Source organism: Mustela erminea, chromosome 19, assembly GCF_009829155.1.
Source record: "Mustela erminea isolate mMusErm1 chromosome 19, mMusErm1.Pri, whole genome shotgun sequence".
NCBI classification, from domain to species: Eukaryota; Metazoa; Chordata; class Mammalia; order Carnivora; family Mustelidae; genus Mustela; species Mustela erminea.
Window position 1 is genome coordinate 57,365,735 of NC_045632.1, and position 18,139 is coordinate 57,383,873.

The following is an 18,139-nucleotide window of genomic DNA, read 5'->3' on the forward strand; positions in this document are numbered from 1 at the left end:
CCCGGCGCAGGGGGCTCCCACTACCTGCGGACGTGGTTGGGGGGTGGCCGGTGCAGAGCGCGGGTCCTGGGCAGGAGGGGCATGGAGGACCCCACGTGCCCGGGTGGCCGAGGCTCACGGCCCGGCACAGGTGCAGGCCCAGATTCTGTTGAGCTAAGCTTTGCGTGGCGGGCGGCTGGCAGCGAGCGGCTGAGCCTTCCGAAGGTAGCAGCCATCTGCACCGCGATAAAAAGCCCCGAGGATGATAAATAGACAAGTCTCGCTTTTATTGGATTGCCGTTTGGGAGCAGCCACTTTGGGTTTGGCACCATGTTAACGACAGATTTCTGCTTCCCTTGCAAGGCCTGGCCTCGCGGGGAGCGCGCCAGCAGCGGTCCCCTCCTGGCAGGAGGGAGCGCTCCCCCCACCCCACCCCGCCCCCGCCCTGGAGGCCTGGACAGCTACCCCCACCACGCTACCCCCACCCTGTGGGGTTTCTCCGGGACTGGGGGGCCCCTCTCCCAGCTTCCCCGGGGTCAGGCCCGCGGGTTCCCCTCCCAGCGCTGACCTCTGATGGCTGTGTGTCTCCGGCGGGCCCGCGAACCTCTCTGTGCTGCGAGAGCCCCATCTGTGAAATGGGCAAATACTGGCGCTCAGCGGGCGGGCTTGGGAGGTTCTGCGAGGAATGGCTGTGTGCGTAGCGTTTGGAAGAGCGCCTGGCGTGCATACGGTGCGCGTTATGTAAATATCAGCTGCTGGCGTCTGTGCCACCGTCACAGCACTATCGCGAGGGGCGCCGCTTCCAGAGAGCCTCGCCTGGCCCTGGCATCCTGCCGCGGGGAGCTGCTTGGGGTCAGCTCAGGGGAGAGGAGGCTCCCCCCAAGAAGGACCCCGACTCTCCCAGGAAGCCAGCACCCTGTCTTCAACCCACCACTCCCGGGGTGGAGGCTCTGGCCAACTGTGAGACCCTGGGCAGCGGTTGCCATGCTCTGTGCCTCAGTTTCCCCAGCTGTCAAAAGGGGATGATATCAGACCTTCCCTCGAGGCGCTGTTGAAAGGTTCCAGGGACACGGGCTGCTTTAAGCTCTGGGGCTGACAGCCGGCGCCCAGCAGGCGCACGTACATGGTGGCTGGTGGCCTTGGCGGTGGTTCTTCATTTCGTCGCTCAGGTGCTAGGGCCGCGGGGGCAAGAGTGAGAAGAGCAGCGGTGGTTGGGGGGGCTAGGCCCAGGGCAGGGCGCCTCCACAGACGGCCCACCACCTATGGCGTGCCCCGCCTTGGTGGCCTGAAGTTCAGCCTGGGAGACATGTGGACAAGACAGAGGGGAGGGGTGACGGGGACGCTGTGCGCGGCAGCTCACCTCTCCGAGCCTGGGTGTCCTCGCCTGTGCCCCCTGGAGGGCTGCCAGGCCCGTCCTGCTTCTCCCCCTCCTGGGCCTCTGCTGGGCCCACCTGACCTTTCTCTCTGCTGACATCCAGCTTGCTCTAGCGCACCCTCTTCCTTCCGCCAGCAGCCCCTTCCGGAGCCTCCCTGAAGCATCAGGTGCTCCGTGTGCCCCAGACTGGGCCTCTGTTTCCAGCCCAACATGAGTTGGCCACTCCCAGGGCCTGGCCCTGCGTGGGCTGCTCACCCTGGGTCCTCAACTCTGCCTCTCTCTGGGACCCCACGTCCTTGGCCTCTCTCTGTCCTCACAAAAGCAAGGCAGGCTCACCTTGCCTGCTCTGAGCTCAGACGTCAGTGGAGCACACCGGTGGCCATGTGCAGTTCCCTCCATCCCCTCGGTGGCCCAGGGTCCTGGGAGTGCCCTGTTCCCCCAGAAGACTCTTCCTTCACCCCCCGCAGCCTGGCCACACCAGGGTCTGTGGCAGGAGAGTGTGGGGTGAGAGAAGCCACCGGAACGAGGCCCCCATGAGCGTGTAGTGGCCAAGAGTGCGGGCTCACGAGTTCAGAGTTCAGGTCACTCCTTGACCTTGGGCAAGCAGCTTCTACAGACCTTGGCTTTCCAATCCAGAAAATGGGCTGCTGCGGGAACCAGCTGCACTGGTGTGCAAGACTCAGGACAGCACGCGGGGGTGCTTGGGGTCCACCAGCTGCCCCCAGTGCCTGTTTCCCCATTTCAGCTTCACGGTGAGCCCAGGGTTTTGGCTGTCCTCCTGCTTCCCCGAGGAGGCAGCTGAAGCTCTGTGGGGCTTCGAGCTTTTACAGCGTCTTGTAGATAGTGCAAACGGCAAAGAGTGGCTTGCCATGCTGTCCCCCCCCCCCCCGCCCCGACCCTAAGGAGCTCGCCAGTACACATGAGATGCAGTGAGACAGGACTTTAGGTGTGAGGCCCGACCGTGGAGGAGGGGGAGGGGACGCAGCTTCCCCGGTACAGCTCAGAAACGGTCTGCACTCAGCATGGTCAGCAAAGTTCCAGAAAAGGGACTTGCGTGCTGTCACACCTCTTCTCACGGCCAGGCTGACGTGCTCTCTCCCGCTGGGGCAGACTTGGGGAGCAGAGCCCAGTACCCTGAGGCCGGCACGTCCCAGCGCTGGGGACCTGAGTGCAAGTCCTCGCGGCAGAGGGAGGAGCTCAGCTGGCAGGCAAGGCCAGGGCCGCTCCATGGTTGGAGAGGCTGGCTCGGAAGCCTGGCGCTCCTTCCGCAGCCGGCTCTGGGCTCCTTTGCTCCTGCCTTGGCCGCGGCCTTCTTTAGAAAGGGATGTTCAGACGTCAAAATTCAGGTCAGAATGATTCAAGTCTGAGCGTCTCAGCCCCACCGTGCTTTCGGGAGTTTTGGAAACGTACCTGGGCTCGACCTCAGGGGTCCTGCAGCGAGCTTCTGGGTCTTTCCGCAAGCTCCACAGATGGGATTCTCATGTGCAGCCGGGGTAGAGAGCCCCTGGTCCTCTGGAGCCTGTGCCCTTTCCGTGACTGTCAGATGCTGCACGGTGGCATCTCAGAAGCACAGAGAGGCCAGCAGCACGGGAGGAAGGAAGAGAGCACTTACTGAGCACTTACTGTATACCCAGAGATGCTCTAGGTGCCCGCCGTGCTCATGTTTGCCCAGCGATGGGTGCATGAGACCGGAGAAATGAGGTGGGACCCCAGAGGGAACATGCACCCCTTGCCTTCTGGTGCCTTCTAAAGAGCGTGCGACCCAGACCTGCGGCCGTTTCCTCCCCCTCCTGCTCGCTGATCTGGTGCCTCTTTCTCCCTTCACCGCGGAGCTCGTGCAAACTGGAGGGGGAGGGGGGCTTTGGGGGCACCGCTGGCAGCCTGCCCCGTGCCGCCCAGGGCAGGAAACCACCAACGTGCTCGTGCGAGAGGCAGGCACAGCTGCTGCTAACAGGTGAGCCCTTCCCGAGCCGCGTCTCTCCCAGGGCCGCCTGGAGGAGCCCGTAATGAAGTGCAGCTGTGAACTCCGGTTTTAGGTCAGAAAGGCAATTTCTCATCTCTCCTCGCAGCAATGGAGTCGAAAATCTGGGAGCTGTTCGCGTCTCCCGGTGCCCTTCCCCCGCTCCTTGCCCCCCCCCCAAAGCGGGCGCCTGGCGGGGGGGGGGGGGCATCAATATTGACGCTGTCAGGGGCAGGTGGCCCGGGTGCGGAGGGAGCAGGCTGGAAACCACGCCCGGAGCAGCCTCGTGGGGCCGGCGAGGTAGGAGTGGGAGCAGCTGGCCGGGTGCTCTGGGAGATGGGGAGGCTGTTTTTCCTCTCGTTTTAATTGGTCTTTGTGACTCTAATGGCAGGCCCGATTCACCTAGTGGCAGCATGTTGGCTCGGGGCTCCCGCCGCGGACCACATCTGAGGCATTCAGGGGGCGCCAGGCAGCTGTTGTGGCGTAACCGTAACCGACGTTTCTGGATGCTGCTGGGCCTGGAAGGGCCTGGAACAACAAAGCCGGGGGTGGCCGGGAGAGCTTGGGCCCAGGGCCGGAAGAGGCCTGGCTTCCAGATCTAGGCCCTGCCACGCCACCCTTGGCACAGGGTCCCCTGAGAAGTCGGTTTCTGTAAAGCCCACACAGTAAGCGTTGACAGCAGTGGGAGTGAGCGCGACACCTCCCAGCTCCTCCGGAGCAAAGCTCAGAACGCCCAACTGCCCTGTGTTCTGCCCAGCGGAGAGTCGCTCGGCAAGCACGGCTCCTCTGCGGACGCAGCCCCAGGGTGCTTGCGGATGGGAGCTCTGGGCCTGGCTCTGCCTCCCTGTGTGACCTGAGCACCACGGCTTGACCCCGCTGATCCTGCTTCCCGTGAAATGCAGGGCTTGGGTGAGAAGAGTCCCTTGCCAGATCTGATGATGACACAGTTCTGTCCTGTTCCCTTGCTGCCACTCCCCTGTCCCCACTCTTCCCCGTTCCTAGAAGCACAGCTCTGTTTTCGGTCCCCATAGCTTTGCCAGTATGTCATGGAGTATGTCATGTAGTCAGAAGCATTGGGTAGAAGGACTTCCGCAGCTGCGTCCCTTGTTGCTGAGACTGCCACACACACACACCCCCAGCTGCTGGGAGTGTCCCGCGGGCTGAGGGGTGGTCTGTGGTGGCCCGTGGTGTGGGCGCACAGCCACGGGCTAGTCCCTTTGCTGCCCATCGGCGGACATGAGGGCATTTTCTTTCGGCCCCTTCACCACTCGGGCTGATGTGACGGAAGGCCACAAACCGGGCAGGCCCGGGCACAGATGCTTGCAGAGGTGGGGAGGCCAGGAGGCGGGATCAAGGCCCCGGGCAGACGAGCCCCGGTGATGGTCCAGTTCGTGCCTGCAGGCAGGGGGTCTGCCTGTGACTTGTGTCTCCCTCCCTCTGTCCATAAGGACACCGATCCCCTAGGGGGCCCCACCCCCATGACCTCATCCAGCCGACTCCCCTCCCCAAGGCCCCATCTCCACACTGTGTGGCACCAGGGGCCACCGAGAGTTCAACAGGGTGATGTGCAGGGTCACAAGTGTTCCGTCCACAGCAGCAGCCCACAGGCCTCCTAGAACGTCTGTGGCATTTGTTCCTCCCACCCCTCCGACAGATGGTACCCAGGTTCACGGCGCCAGCCTCCTCCCCGCGTGCCGCGCCGCGGGAGAGGCCGTGGAATGGGCCCTTTCCTGCCAGCCCCCTCCCCACTTCTGGTACCCGGAGAGCCCGGGGCCCCGTGTGCCCTGAGCCAGGGGTGTCTGTCCCCCACGACCGGCCTCTCCTGGCACTGGGTCCAACCGTGGCTGAAGCTGCCTCTTTGTCCCTGCTGGAGACTCGCGGCCAGCGCATGTAATTGGAACTTAATAAAACGGATGGGAGTGCGGGAGCAGTTCGCCACCCCGGCCCGCGACAAGGCCTCGCAATTAAACTGATGATGTCTTGAGAGTCAAGCTGTCTGACTCGACATCCCTAATTTGGTGGAGCTTGACGGCCCTGCCGTGTGGCGGTTGCTTTATTTCCCCAACTTTCACGAGCGGGGACACGCGAGAGGGGCCGGGGTGGTGAGCCTGGCCGGGCCCTGCGTGTTCCTGCTCCGGCCACCCACCTCTCCCCTGCCTCCAGAGCTCCCAGCCCTGGCCTCAAGGCTCAGGAGGGCATCGCCACAAGATGTTGAGGAGGCTGCCGCCAGGCCCTCTCGTGCGAGGCTTCAGAGCAGCCGATCTGGGACTGTTGCCAGGCCCCTGGGATCTTTCACAGCTCCCCCAGGTGAGTGTGACTGACAGCCCCTGGCCTAGAGCACAGGGATCCTTCTAGAATCCCAGATCTGGGGCTGCCTTCCTCTTTGGACTCCCCCGGCTCCTATGGGCACAGTCTGTTCCCACGCGAGAGCTTGTGGTTGTCTCAGTTGTCTCCCCCTTACAGCTCCCAGAATCCTGGAGAAGGATCCAAGCCCAGGGACCCTCAGTGGAGACATTGCCAGAGAAAAACATCTGGTGGGCGGGACTCTGGGTGTCTTTTCTAGGCAGGCTGTTGGCGTTTTCTCTCCCCGTTTACTGTGTTAACAAACATTGATTGAGCACCTCCTTTCTGCCAGACGTCCTGCTCAGAGGGGGGTCCCTGCCTAGGGGCTTGGGGACTGCTCTTTCCTCCACCCCCTCCCTGGGAGCACCAAGAGTCTGGGCCGGGGAGCTTGCCTGCCCTGGGAGTGTGTTTTGGCAGGGGTGACCCCCTCCCCCCCGGCCTATGTGCTCCCCACCCAAGAGGTGCCCCGTCCCTGGCGGCTCCGTCCTGGGCAGACCGGCACAGACACAGACCCCAGCACAGGCCCTTGGATGAGGCACAGATCTCCTCTGTTAAACAGGGGATAGTGGGTTACCAACCCCAAAGCACACTTCCTGTTCCCACGCTGGGTAAGGCGTCTGGATTTTTGTGTCGGCACAGCTGATGGGGTTGTGAAGGGAGCCGCTCTGGGGCCAGGGGGTCCCGGGCCAGCTGGCCAAGCCCTCGGCGCCCCCTTTCCCACCGCGCCTTGTTGGAGGCTGTGCGGGGCTCCATGTGATCGGGTACACTCTAGAAGGCTGGGCGCTGGGTGCGACAGGTGTTTGAGAAGTGTGGTTCATCGGGAACAGAGAGGCCACAGGGCAGCCCAGCACCAGCCATGCATGCGATGGTAGGGGCCCTGGGGCTGCTTGCTGAGGGCTGGACCCCCTTAATTAGGGGGAAGTCCGTGGGTGGGGGTGGGGCAGGTCCCATCAGGTGGTGACCCAGGGGTGACATCAGATGCTGCTGAGGGCTGGGGTGGTCCTGTGTCCCTCAGCCCAGGAGGCAGCCCCCAAGGCCGGGCTCAGTGCCTAGTCTGAGGTCCAGAGCCCAGGAGGCTGGGTAAGGGGCGGCCCTCCCCTTTCCTGGGAGTGACCCCGCCCATGCGCTTTGCCCTCCCAGCCTCAGTTTCCCCATCTGCAGGGGAAGGTCGCATTCCACCCCAGTCTGGAAAGCCCTCCCAGATGCACGTGTGACCAAGGAAGGCCAGTGCCGGCCCCACCTGCTCAGTGCCCCTCTCCAAAGCTGTCTTGCTCCTCAGAACGCTCAAGGCAGCCCCAGGAACCCCCATCTGAAGCCTGGACACCCTCCTGGGCAGCTCACCGCTGAGTCCTATCCCCCGTCCCCAGCCTGGGCTGCAACGCCCTTCCCTCCCAAGGCCCCCCTAGAGTCAGGCCTTGACTCTTTGAGAGTCATTCCCAAACACACATGAACGTGGCTCACCCCCACCGTAATCCTGGGAGAAGGTGCTGGTGGTGTTCCTGTCTTCCAGAGGAGGAACCCAACGCCGAGAGGAGCTAATGATTTACCTGGGCTGGATTTGAACCTGGGTGCCTGCTTGCCCTCCTGCCATGGCCCCTCCCCCTGGCCTGGTCCAGAGGAGCTGGGCATCTCCCTGAATGAACACAGTGGTGGCCTAGAGGAGGGTCCCCAGAGGGCAGGTGGTGTACTGCCGGGCGCTGCGTGCCCGTTCCGTGATACTACGGGCAGTACACGGGGCCAGCACACTCGCAGTCCGGCTTCAGAGCTGGGGGAGCAGGCCCAGGGGAGGTGGGGTCAGAAGGGAGGGATTCCGAGACAAAGGGCTCGGAGGTGGGGCCCAGCCATCCGTGCCACTCTCTGCTTCCCACTGGGCTCTAGAATTTCCACATTCCTGGTGGCCACACTCCCAGCCGCGTATAGCCACCCATTTCACAGTGCCATGGAGGAAAGGCTGGTCTTCTCCTGCCTGATTGTGTGTGTGCACGTGTGTGTAAGGACTCATGGAAGCCAAGTGGTGTGTAAGAAGACTAGTCCAGCATCCACAGGTAGGGAATGGTGCAGCTGGTGAGCATGGGGGCCCTGGATAGGAGAAGCAGGCCTGGATCCCCCTTTAGGAGAGACCACGGGCAAGCTGTGCTTTCAAAAGATTTTGCTGGGGCACCTGGGTGGCTCAGTGGGTTAAAGCCTCTGCCTTCGGCTCTGGTCATGATCCCAGGGTCCTGGGATCGAGCCCCACATCGGGCTCTCTGCTCGGCGGGGAGCCTGCTTCCTCCTCTCTGCCTGCCTCTCTGCCTACTTGTGATCTTTGGCTGTCAAGTAAATAAATAAAATCTTTAAAAAAAATACTCTTAAAAAAAGATTTTGCTGGGGGGGGTGTTTGTGGGGGCTCAGTTGTTAGCAGCCCACTCTTGATTTCAGCTCTGATCAAGATCTCAGGGTCCTGGGGTTGAGAGCCCCTCATTGGGCTCAGCTCAGAGTCTCCTCCAGGATTCTCTCTCCCTCTGCCCCTCCCTTGGCTTGTGCTCTCTCTCTTCCATTCAAAAATAAATAAATCTTAAAAAAAAAAAAAAAAAGGGAGGGGCCTGGGTGGCTCAGTGGGTTGAAGCCTCTGCCTTCGGCTCAGGATCCAGCGCCACGTCAGGCTCTCTGCTCAGCGGGGAGCCTGCTTCCCTTCCTCTCTCTCTGCAGGCCTCTCTGCCTACTTGTGATCTCTGTCTGACAAATAAATAAAAAAAAAAAAAAAGAAAGGGAGACTGCCACTCCACCATATACCACATGAGGACAGAAACAGGCCTGTTCCTGCTGAATCACAAGGAGCCCCTCCCAGAGGTGACGTGGCACCCAGAAAAGCTGACCGGGGCTTCTGCAGTTGGAGCAACTGCCGGTTGGGCCCTAAGACATCTTCCGGTAAACGAGCCTCAGAAGTTGGTGTCCTAGGCTTGCTGCCAGCCCGGGATGGCTGAGGAGATGAGCCAGCAGGCGCCTACGTCCCCTACTCTTTGCCGTCCCTCAGAAAGCGCAGCTGGTCGGCCCCAGGGCTGCTGGGATCCTACGGCCAGCAGGCAGATAGGGTGGGGAGAGGAGAAAGTGGTTAGAGGCCCTGTGGGGCTTATCTGGAAAAGGTCAGGCCCCCAGAGTGGGCCCGACAAGGGCGCAGGAGGAGGAGAGTGTGAATCTCCATCCTGAACCCAGAAGCAGGCCCAGGCCAGCCCGCCCCAAGAGGTCTCTTCCCACGTGAAAGCCTGTGGCTGCCTCCTCTTTCTGGGCTCATGGAATCCTGGGGAAGGATCTGAGCCCAAGGCCCTCCCCTGTGGGCCTGGCCACCCATCCCAGGAATCTGACAGCCCCAGGGGGAGGCCAGCTCTGACTTGGGAAGAAGAAACAGGTCATCGTGGCTTCTCCTCTGTCTGATCTGTCTCTCACGCCTATGAAATGTGTCAACAGCCAGGACCTGGGAGTCCTAAGCTCTTGGCGTGTGGCAGCAGGATCAAGGCACGGAAAGGCGCTGTACTAGGAGCTCCCCGCCAGCGGAGCAGCGAGGGCCACACGCCCCAGGAATGAGACCGAGGGTGAGTCCACTCAGCCCCAGGTGTCTGGCTTCAGCACGGCCTGGCAGATGGACAGACAGGGCAGAGGGAGCTGATGTGAGCGCAGAGACTATGACCTCAGACCGCCCAAGAACAACAGAAGAGCGACTGACATTTCTGCCGAGCTCACTGCGTGCCTGGCCCGGTTCTGGAGGCCAAGTGGACACAGCCTCGTGCTCTCCCAGGGCAGAGGATATCCCTGCACCGTGTTGTGTCTCCAAGCCGGGCGGTGCTCAGGTTTGCCTGGGTCGTTTTAGTCCTCAGGCCTGGGGGGTTCCAGAGGCTTCCGGGGTTCTGCTGTGAGTGACCTCACCCCGTCTCCTCGATTGGTGCTTTCTTTCTTTCTTTTTTTAAAAAGATTTTATTTATTTGACAGAGAGAGAGACAGTGAGGGAGAGGGAGGCAGAGAAGGAGAAACAGGCTTACAGCTGAGCAGGGAGCCCGATGTGGGGCCTGATCCCAGAATCCTGGGATCAGGACCTGAGCCCAAGGCAGACGCTTAATGACTGAGCCATCCATGCGCCTCCGGTTGGTGGTTTCTGGTGAGGCCTGCACTCGTTCACCCTGAACATGGCGTGGGGGCCAAGGCAGGAGGCAGGCAGAGTGTATGCAGGGTGTTAGCCATGCCCACCCTGAACACTGCCTTGTGCCCTCTTTTGTTCTGATTATACCTGTACCCAGAACAGGTGGATGTCCCATCATTTACCCCTTCGCATGGTTTTCAGAGCCTGTGTCCTTCCTGGGTGGCCGTCTTTCCAGTCTGTGCTCTCAGAGAGGGTGGGAAGACTGTTCCTAGGAAAGGGATTTGGAAAAAGGCGGTCAGGATTTGGGAAGCAGCAGGCCTTTCCAGCAGCACCATGACCAGCCCACACAGGTACATGTCTCCTCTAAGCAGACATAACACGTGCTAAGGTGAATGTTGATGAGCAGGGTAAGGGCTGAGTTTCAGCTCCCATGTGCCGTTTCATCTAAGGGCTCTTATGCAGTGAACAACATGGACAACTGTGCTTGGCCACACTACTCCCTGGGCTCCCACTGAGTTCCATCATCACCACCCCCATTTGGCTGCTAGGGGCTCAGAGCACAAATCTAGTACCACGCAGGAGTCCTTTCCCCCAGGGAGAGCAGCATACTCATTTCCACTGCCTGGGTTGGTCCCTTTGCCCATGTGTTATATACTTGGCCATATGCACAGCTGAGGAAATGTTTACCGTCCTCTACAGAGGAGGGCACTTTGCCCAAGCTCACACAGTGAGCTAATGGTGCAGTTGGAGCCTACACTCCTGTCTCCTCCCAGGAGCTTCTTGAAGAGTTCCCACCAGGCACCAGCCCCCACAGTTCCCATGATCTCTTCCCAGTGGGATGAAGGAAAGGGGCTTCCAGGACCTCCCACAGGATGTACCTTCTCCCAGTTCCTGGCCAGCTTTCCCCATGGATGCTCTGGGGATAAGCCAGGGCGCCTCTCTTGCCAGCAACAAGGCGAGGGTGGCCGTGGTGGTGGTGGGTGCTGTCCTGGCTGCCGGGAGTTCTGCCTGACCTTTAGGGAGACACAGGCTGCACCCAGCCCATGTCCCAGCACCAGATAAGAAAGATACTTCCCTACAGCCAGTGTCACCTGAAAACCCAAGTGTGTTCAAGGTCAGCCGGGCTGGTGGGGGACAGTGTGTGTCCCTAATGTTTACAGGGGCTCCTCTCAGTCTTGGCTGCACGTTAGAACCACCTGAAATCCAGAAACAGTGTGGTAGAAACACTGACGGTTGGGCCCCGTCCCCAGAGACTCGGATGTCTCTGTTGGCAGTGGGGCCCCGCCCGGTACTTCTCAAACTCTCCAGCTGATTGGCAAGTCTGGCAGAGAGGGGAACCACCATCCCACAGACACCCACACACAAGGGAGGGACACCAGACTACACCGGAAAGCGAGTTGTTGGCTAATTTGCTGAACAACTGTTTGATCAAAAGCAGTGCAGGTAGCTAAAGGCCAGCGTTTAGTTTCAAAAAGCAAGCAAGCAGAGGATGGGTAACCTGACTTGTGAAGAGTCAGGAATGTCCCCTGTGGAGCCCTGAGAGGTGGGACACATGCACAGTCGTGGTCCTGCAGCCCTGAACTTTCAGAAGATGGCCACAAGCCAAGGAACATTCCAGAACCTGGGACTGTGATGGGAAATGAGCTGAGGAAATAGCGGTGGTGGGGAGAGTCCGCTGGAGGGTGGGTTCGAGTGGGCGGCAAGCAGGTAAGGGGTCGGGTCTGCTGACAGATGGGCGGGGCTTGCCCAGGGCCGGCCCTTAGGAGATTTCCAGCCCAGCTTGATGCCAGCCTCCTGGGGAGGAGGGGCTCCAGGGTGGGAGGGAGAGCCAGGGACCCACTGGGAGGCTGCTTGAGGGCGGTGCTGCGCGGGGCTTTCTTGGGAGAGCGCTTCCAAGGGCCTTTTTCCTGCTCTTGGGACTGGCGTGGCCCAGGTTCCTACATCTGGGCCCTGCAGATTTTGGGGGCTGACGATTCCTTCCGTGGGCTGCCCCCCCCATTTGTGACAACCACTGAAGTCAGTAGACCTTGCCAAATGTACCCTGGTGGGGACCCCCCTCCGCCCCCAACTGAGAACCGCTCACTAGAACAATGGCTCTTTACCCCGGCTGCATTCGGGAATCCCCTGGGCACTTTAATGATGCCTGGGTCCGCGCCCAGAGGTTGATGTCATTGGTCTGGGTGAGGCCCAGACAAAAGGGGGGTTTGGGGGGGTAAAATTGCCCCAGGTGGTTCTAATATGCAGCAGCGTTTGAGACCCCCTGGGGTAGACTGTTTCTCAAACTTGAGTCATAGAATCACCTGGGTGCCGGCTCCAAGTAATGCCTCCCAGTTTAATTAGAATCACCTGGAATGGTGAGGCTCAGGCAAGTGTGGGAACCGCCGAGCGCGTTTCCGGGAGCCCCTTGGGGAGGGAGGCTCCAGGATTCTGAGCAGAAAGGCCCCGGCTAGAGCCTCGCCAGGCCCTCCAGTGCCTCCCGCGGGGCTCCCTCCCGGCTGTCCTCCCCTCTCTCTTCTCCGATCCTGGGGTCTGGGCCTGCTGCTGGCCTCCCCCACCTTCCCCTCCCCTGTGACTTTATCCCAGCCCCCCACCCCCACCCCTCTGCCGGCCCCGGAGAGCCTGCCGGCAGCGCGCCCTCCTCCCTCCTCCCAGCCGGTGGCTCTCAGCGCCGGCTTGATTTAGTAGGCGTTGGAGGAGAAAGGCAGCTTGAAGAGTCACTAAGAGCTCCGATGCTCGCCAGCACTTATCTGGAAAGGAAAGGCCGGCAGCCCCGGGGAGGGAGCTGGGGCGTCAAGGAACACACCTCTCCGTCGGGGAGGGGGCGTGGCAAGGCCGCCTTCCGCCGAGCGCTCCGCGGGGTGGTGGGCACCTAGGGCTCCTGGCACCCCCACCCCAGCGCGCAGGGGCCGCCTCTCCCGGCCACACCCCGCGTTGGAGCGGGGAGAGGGGGGACGGGGGAGGGGGGCAGGGGCTGCCCCTGCAGTCGCCTCCTGCGGGTAGATCTGGGACTCCTTGCAGCCCTAAGTCGGGGAGCTCAGAGACCCTGGGTCAGGAGAGGTGTCGCGTGGGTCCAGAGGGGGGTGTCCTGCGGCGGCCGGCTGACGGGAGGAGGGCCCCCCACCCCTAGCCTTTTGGTTGTGTGCCTGCCCTCCTCTCCCGGTGCCCGTCCCCCCACCCCCTCCTCCTCACTGATGAAAAATACAAAAGGAAAATGCGCCAGTGCCCAGGTCTGGGGAGCCCCAGCCCGCGGGATGGAGAAATGAAAAGCGGCCCCAATTAGAGGCTTTGGTTCTGCAAACTTGATGCTCGGCACTTGAACTGTCACGGCGGAGCCTTAATTAGCAGCGGCGGGGGAGAGGTCAGGAACAACTCAGCAGTCTTGACAAGCGCGTTATCAAGTGCAGGGGAGCGGGGGCTGCCCGGGGAGCGGGCGGGGCCGCCGGGAGGGGGAGGACGACGGGGGCGCCGCGGCGCGCGGGAGGTGGCGGGGAGGAGGCGCGCGGCCCCGGCCGAGCGGGAAGGGAATAAAATGGTGGCTGCGAGGCGGCCGCGCAGCCACGGCTGGTGGTGCGTGAAGCCTCCGGCGGGGGCGCGGGCGAGAGGGCGCGGGGCGCTCCCGGGGGCCGCGTGACCAGCTGTTCTGGCCCCCCGGGCGCCACGGCACCTCCCCCGGGTCCCTGCAGCAGGCAGACGTGGGCGCACGGGGCGCGCGAGGCTGACGGACGCCCCCCGCTGCTTCTGACCCCCCCCAGGAGTCCCGGGGCTCCACCCGCCCCCCCCCAGTTCCCTGCTCCCTTCTGGGGACATCCCGGGCTGTCCTGTGACCCGCTGATCCCCTTGGCACCTCCCGGGTTTGGAGCCCCCGGCGCGCAGCGGGCAGGAGGAGCGCACGGCGCGCTCGGGCTCCCCCCGCAGCTCGGTGACCCCCCCCCCCCGCGCGCCCACGCCGGCCGCTATGCCGGGAAGCCCCTCCTAGAGTCCCCCGACACCATGCTCGGCATGAAGACCTGGTCGAACCTGCTTCAGAACCTCAGTAAGTGCTGGGCTTGCCGCCCGCGGGGAGGGACAGGGGGAGGGTCCGGGGTGGAACTTTCTGGGGCGCACCGCCCACCCCGCCTGGCCCTGCGACCCCGGATTACCTCCAGGTTCATGCACGTGCTCCCCAGGGATGCCTCCCGCCGCCTCCTCATCCTGTCAACTCGGAAAAGAAGCCAATCGATTTATTTTTTTAAAGTAGAAAAGCCCCATCTGCCTGCCGATCTGGCAGGTCCAGGGTCTGGGGCATGAGAAGCGTGGAGAATCCCCAGATTTTGTCCAGGCGAGATCCGCAGGCCTGCACCAGCCTTAGGGCTGTCCAGGGGCCTGCCTTATCACGCTAGTTAGCAAGCTGGGCTTCCTCCTGTCAGCCCTGGCTGGGCCCCTTTGTGCCTAGGGGAATCCAGATCTGGAAGCACAATGTGTGGGGGGGGTCTCCCCCTCTTTACTTGCACACAGGTGGGGACCAGGAGAGGGCTGTGTGGCTTCAGTTCTGTTTTGGCACAACTTGCCCCCTTCCCAAGCTGCAGTAGGGTCACCCTGTGCCCTCTCGGCCCATCCCAGTGGGCAGGGCTGTGACCCCTGATGGCTAGTGTGCTAGTGAGGCCGCAGGAGGGTCACAAATGTCGGGGAGTCCTCCGAGCACGACTCGGAGGCCCAGGGGGCACCCCTACAGGCCCACGGTGGGAAGGTGGCATTGGGCCGGCAGCCCCAGCCCCCAGTTTGGTGGCTGGAGAGGCAGGTGAAGCAGGGTGACGTGGCTGTGGACAGGAACTCGGGTTACTGAGGTTGCTTCGGGTAGGGTGACAGCGGGTGGGATGATGGCATCGCTCAGCTCTCCGCGCCTGTGACAGGTGGGGCATCTCGACCTCCAGGTGCCTCCCCTGATGGCCGCCTCTCCCAGGTGGGCCAGTGGGAGGGGAGGGCGGTGGCCTGTGGAAACTACCTGGCCCCAGGGGGCCCCTCCTCTCACCCCAGCCCCCGGCCACACAGCGGGGGGTGGGGGGCTCCCCGCCCCTCCTCCTTCCAGCCCTGCATCTCCTCCAGTGGGCCTCTTCGCCTGTTTGAACTGCAGCTTTTAAAGCTTTTTTGCCTTTTGAAAACTCAGAGGGGGGCAGGAATTGCTTGTGGAGAGGTCGTGAACAGTTGGTGATTATAGTCCAGTGGGTAGAAAGAGCTTAAAACAAATCCCCGTCCATCAGATGTCGGCTTAGGTGGTTTCCAGTGCTCCCCTGGGGGGGAGGCGGGGCGGGGCAGCAGCTCCGACCAAGGTGGCCGAGGCCCCTTTTCCTCTCTGTGAAATGAGGCTACCAGACTCCCTCTTAGTGTCTGAACAGCTCTCCACTCTGCTGGCCCTTCCTCCCGGGGTCTTGGGACCTCAGGAGACCCGGCAGGCCCCTGACCAGCTGTGTGCCCTTGGCCAGGTCAAAGGCGCCCAGTGTCCCTAGGGCCAGCTGCCTGGCGCGTTGGCCTCCAGGGGGCAGTGGGCCGATCCCAGGCTTCCCCACACGCCAGTGTCAAGCCAGCCTCTTGGGAGTTGCAAGGGCCCCCTTGCCCCACCCCCGCCCTGTTCTCGAGAACCCCGGCTACGGAGCAGTGAGGACAGGGCTGGCGGAAGGAGCCTGTCCGGGATGACCCCCGGGATCTCAGAACAGCCCCTCACGGACCTCAGGCTGGGCATGCGCAGAAACCACCCTTTCCTGGCGCCTGGCCACACGGTAGCTTCAGGAAACATGCACTGCCTTTGTGTCTTCTTGCTTTTGCAGCTGAGGGAAAGGAGGCTCAGAGAGGTTCAACTCACTACTCAGGGTCACACAGCTTGTGAGGTGGTAAGGGGAGAGATGATGGAGGCCAGGCCGTCCCACGGCAGGACCACGCCCCTGGCCGGACAGATCAGTCTCCTGGTCTGTAGCAAGTGGGCAGCCTCTGTTGGGGGCCGAGTGAGGGCTGCTCTGTGGCCTGCCCCCTGCCTGCCTTCAGAGTCTGTCCCCAGCCAGCTGAGCTCTGTGTCTGTCCTTGCTGCGGCTTGGCCACCGGGGAGGCACATAGCAGAAGGGCTGCATGCCAGACCCTGGAGGGCCTTGCTGTATGACTTCGGGCAGGTGACCTAACCTCTCTGTGTTGTAATCTCCCCTATAGTAGGGGTGTGGTTTGCCCTCCCAGAACCAAACCTGCCAGGCCAGTTAATAGCAGCTGCGGGCTGTCCGGTTAATAAAGGTCAGCTGGTATTCCTTTGTCTTCTGCCTGGAACGCCCTTCTCCCCTCCTCCCATAGTCTCCTGTACCTTAAGGCCACCTTGAATGCCACCTCCTCTGAGAAGCCTTCCGGTGTCCGCCTAGCCTTAAGCCATCCCTCCTGCCGCCTCTGTGCTCACAGCCGTACTTTTCCCTCTGGGGCTGCAGAGCTTTGTGCCCGTTTTCTTTCTTCTCCCAGGCAGTGGTTTCCCAAGGAAAGATCCTTTCCGTTCTGTCCTCAGAGCCCCCCCGCCAAGGTGTGGAGTGTGCGTGGTTGTCCCATAAAGGCTTATTGAGTGAACAGAGGGCGACCGTTTTGTGGCAGGCCTGTCACTCCCTCTGTGTTCATGCCATGCGCTTGGCCTTGACAAATGCTGGAGTGATGTCCGACGTCCATGCGGGTTCTCTGGGGACACCTCCTCGGAGCCCAGAGGGAAGGCTCGCATCCAGACAGCTCTGGGGAATGCCACTTAGGCCCCGTGGTCCATTGTTGAGAGAGTGTGGGGTGGATCGCCCCCAAAGCCAGCTTGGGGTCCCCCAGCTCCCTGCCAGTCTGCAAGGGGCTGGGCCCCTGGGGGCTCTGTCCTTGCGTGTTGGAGTGAGAGCTGGGGAAGGCAGGATGTGGCCTTGGTTTTGGGGTTGTTCCTAAAGCAGAGTCCTGGGGCACCCCCGTGGGGCTGGCAGGGCCTGTCTGAACCCCGTGCTTCTCCCGTCGGTCCAGGGCTCAGCTGAGGTTGCAGCCACCACCTGGGAAGGCCAGACCCTTGGTCATTAGCCTGTGGCCCCTGAGGCTCTGCCTCACCTGGCCTACCAGGCAGGAGGGCCAGTCTGGAGCCCAACGACTAAGATTCGGTTCCTGGATCTGCCTTATTGGCTGTGTGCCTTTGAGTAAGACTCAGACTCTGTGTCTGTTTCTTCCATCAATGACAGGAGATCGTAAAGCAGCATCATGTCACCGGTAGCCGTGGGTACGCCAGAGACCATCCCGACCCCTTGCTTGAAGCGACAACCTGCGCGGAGTTCGCCCGTGAACCTGGGCGCGGCGTGCGGTTGCAGACGCGGGGAAGCTGCTGGGATTCCCCGCCTTTGCTCATGCAGCCTCAGAGCTACATGGTAGCTTCTGCTACCTTCTCTTCTGGGGGCCGCCACCAGAGTCCACCCAGGTTCAAGGGGAAGGGACAGATTCCAGCTCCAGATGGAAAGAGGGTCACAGAATTTGCAGACATGTCTCAGAACCCCCTCGTAGCTCCTAGGGCTGTTGGGCTACGCGGTTGACGGGTGGAAATGGTACTCGGGATTTGGAGAGAACCTAGTAAATGTTAGTGCTCCTCGAACGTGGGTCCCAGAGAAATTCTTAGCACCTTAAGGGACATGGGGGCCTGGGAGATGGGCGTGGAAGGGGCTGGGGTTGGATGCCCACCGGCTCCGTGTTCGGATTCTCTCTTGGCCCATCCCCTTGTTCTTAGTGACTCTGAGCCTTTCGAGTGCACTCTCGCCCTTTTTGCCCAAGTCCCCGGCCTTCTGGGTGCCACCGCTCCACCCCCGCCCGGAAACCGGTGACAGGCTCTCCTGGTGGGCTCCCTCTCACCCGGGGGGTCTCTGATGTGTATGCACAAGGGATCCTTGTGCCACAAGCATGGGGAGATGGACCTGGTGCAGCAGGGAAGAATCTGGAAGTGAATGTGTGCCCTCGGGCAAGCACTTGGCTTCTTGGGCGTCTGTCTCACTGACTGTGGGCAAGGAAGGGCAGGCCCAGCCTCTTGGGTCCTTGCTTCCTGGGGCTCAGTGACTGACTCCGATTGGGAGGGCAGGTGAGGACCCCGGCCTCAGGGGTCCTCTCACCTCGGGGAGCCCTGGGACAGGGAGGGCTGCTGTGCGTCCCCCCGCCAGGGGTCACTGACAACAGAAGTTGGCAAGGCTGGCCGTCTTGTCTCTTGATGTCTGAGAGTCTGAGCTCTGGAAGGAAATGCAGTAATGCCAGCACGGGGGGGCGGTGACCTTGTTGGTGATCATTACTGGGGGAATAGTGTCCCCCGAAAGTCACGTCTACCCAGAACCCCAGGATGGCACCTTATTTGGAAATACGCAGTGAAGATCAAGAT

The 18,139-nt window shown here is 61.9% G+C and overlaps 1 protein-coding gene and 1 long non-coding RNA gene across 11 annotated transcripts in view; one reads left to right on the plus strand and one right to left on the minus strand.

Moving 5' to 3' along the window:
* The window catches only part of GSE1 (Gse1 coiled-coil protein), a 386,663-nt gene that overhangs the window by 202,359 nt on the left and 166,165 nt on the right, over nucleotides 1-18,139 (plus strand). The window lies entirely within an intron of this gene.
* On the minus strand, nucleotides 250-14,148 carry LOC116580238. 6 transcript variants are annotated; one of them, XR_004281566.1, is made up of 3 exons: nucleotides 13,908-14,148; nucleotides 9,951-10,036; nucleotides 250-4,709 (listed from the first exon to the last, which is right to left on the minus strand). It is a non-coding gene; the product is annotated as an uncharacterized LOC116580238 (long non-coding RNA). The 6 variants fall into 6 exon arrangements; XR_004281562.1 differs by lacking the exon at nucleotides 13,908-14,148 and adding an exon at nucleotides 12,572-12,673 and having other exon boundaries at nucleotides 9,951-10,964; XR_004281565.1 differs by lacking the exon at nucleotides 13,908-14,148 and adding an exon at nucleotides 10,860-11,845.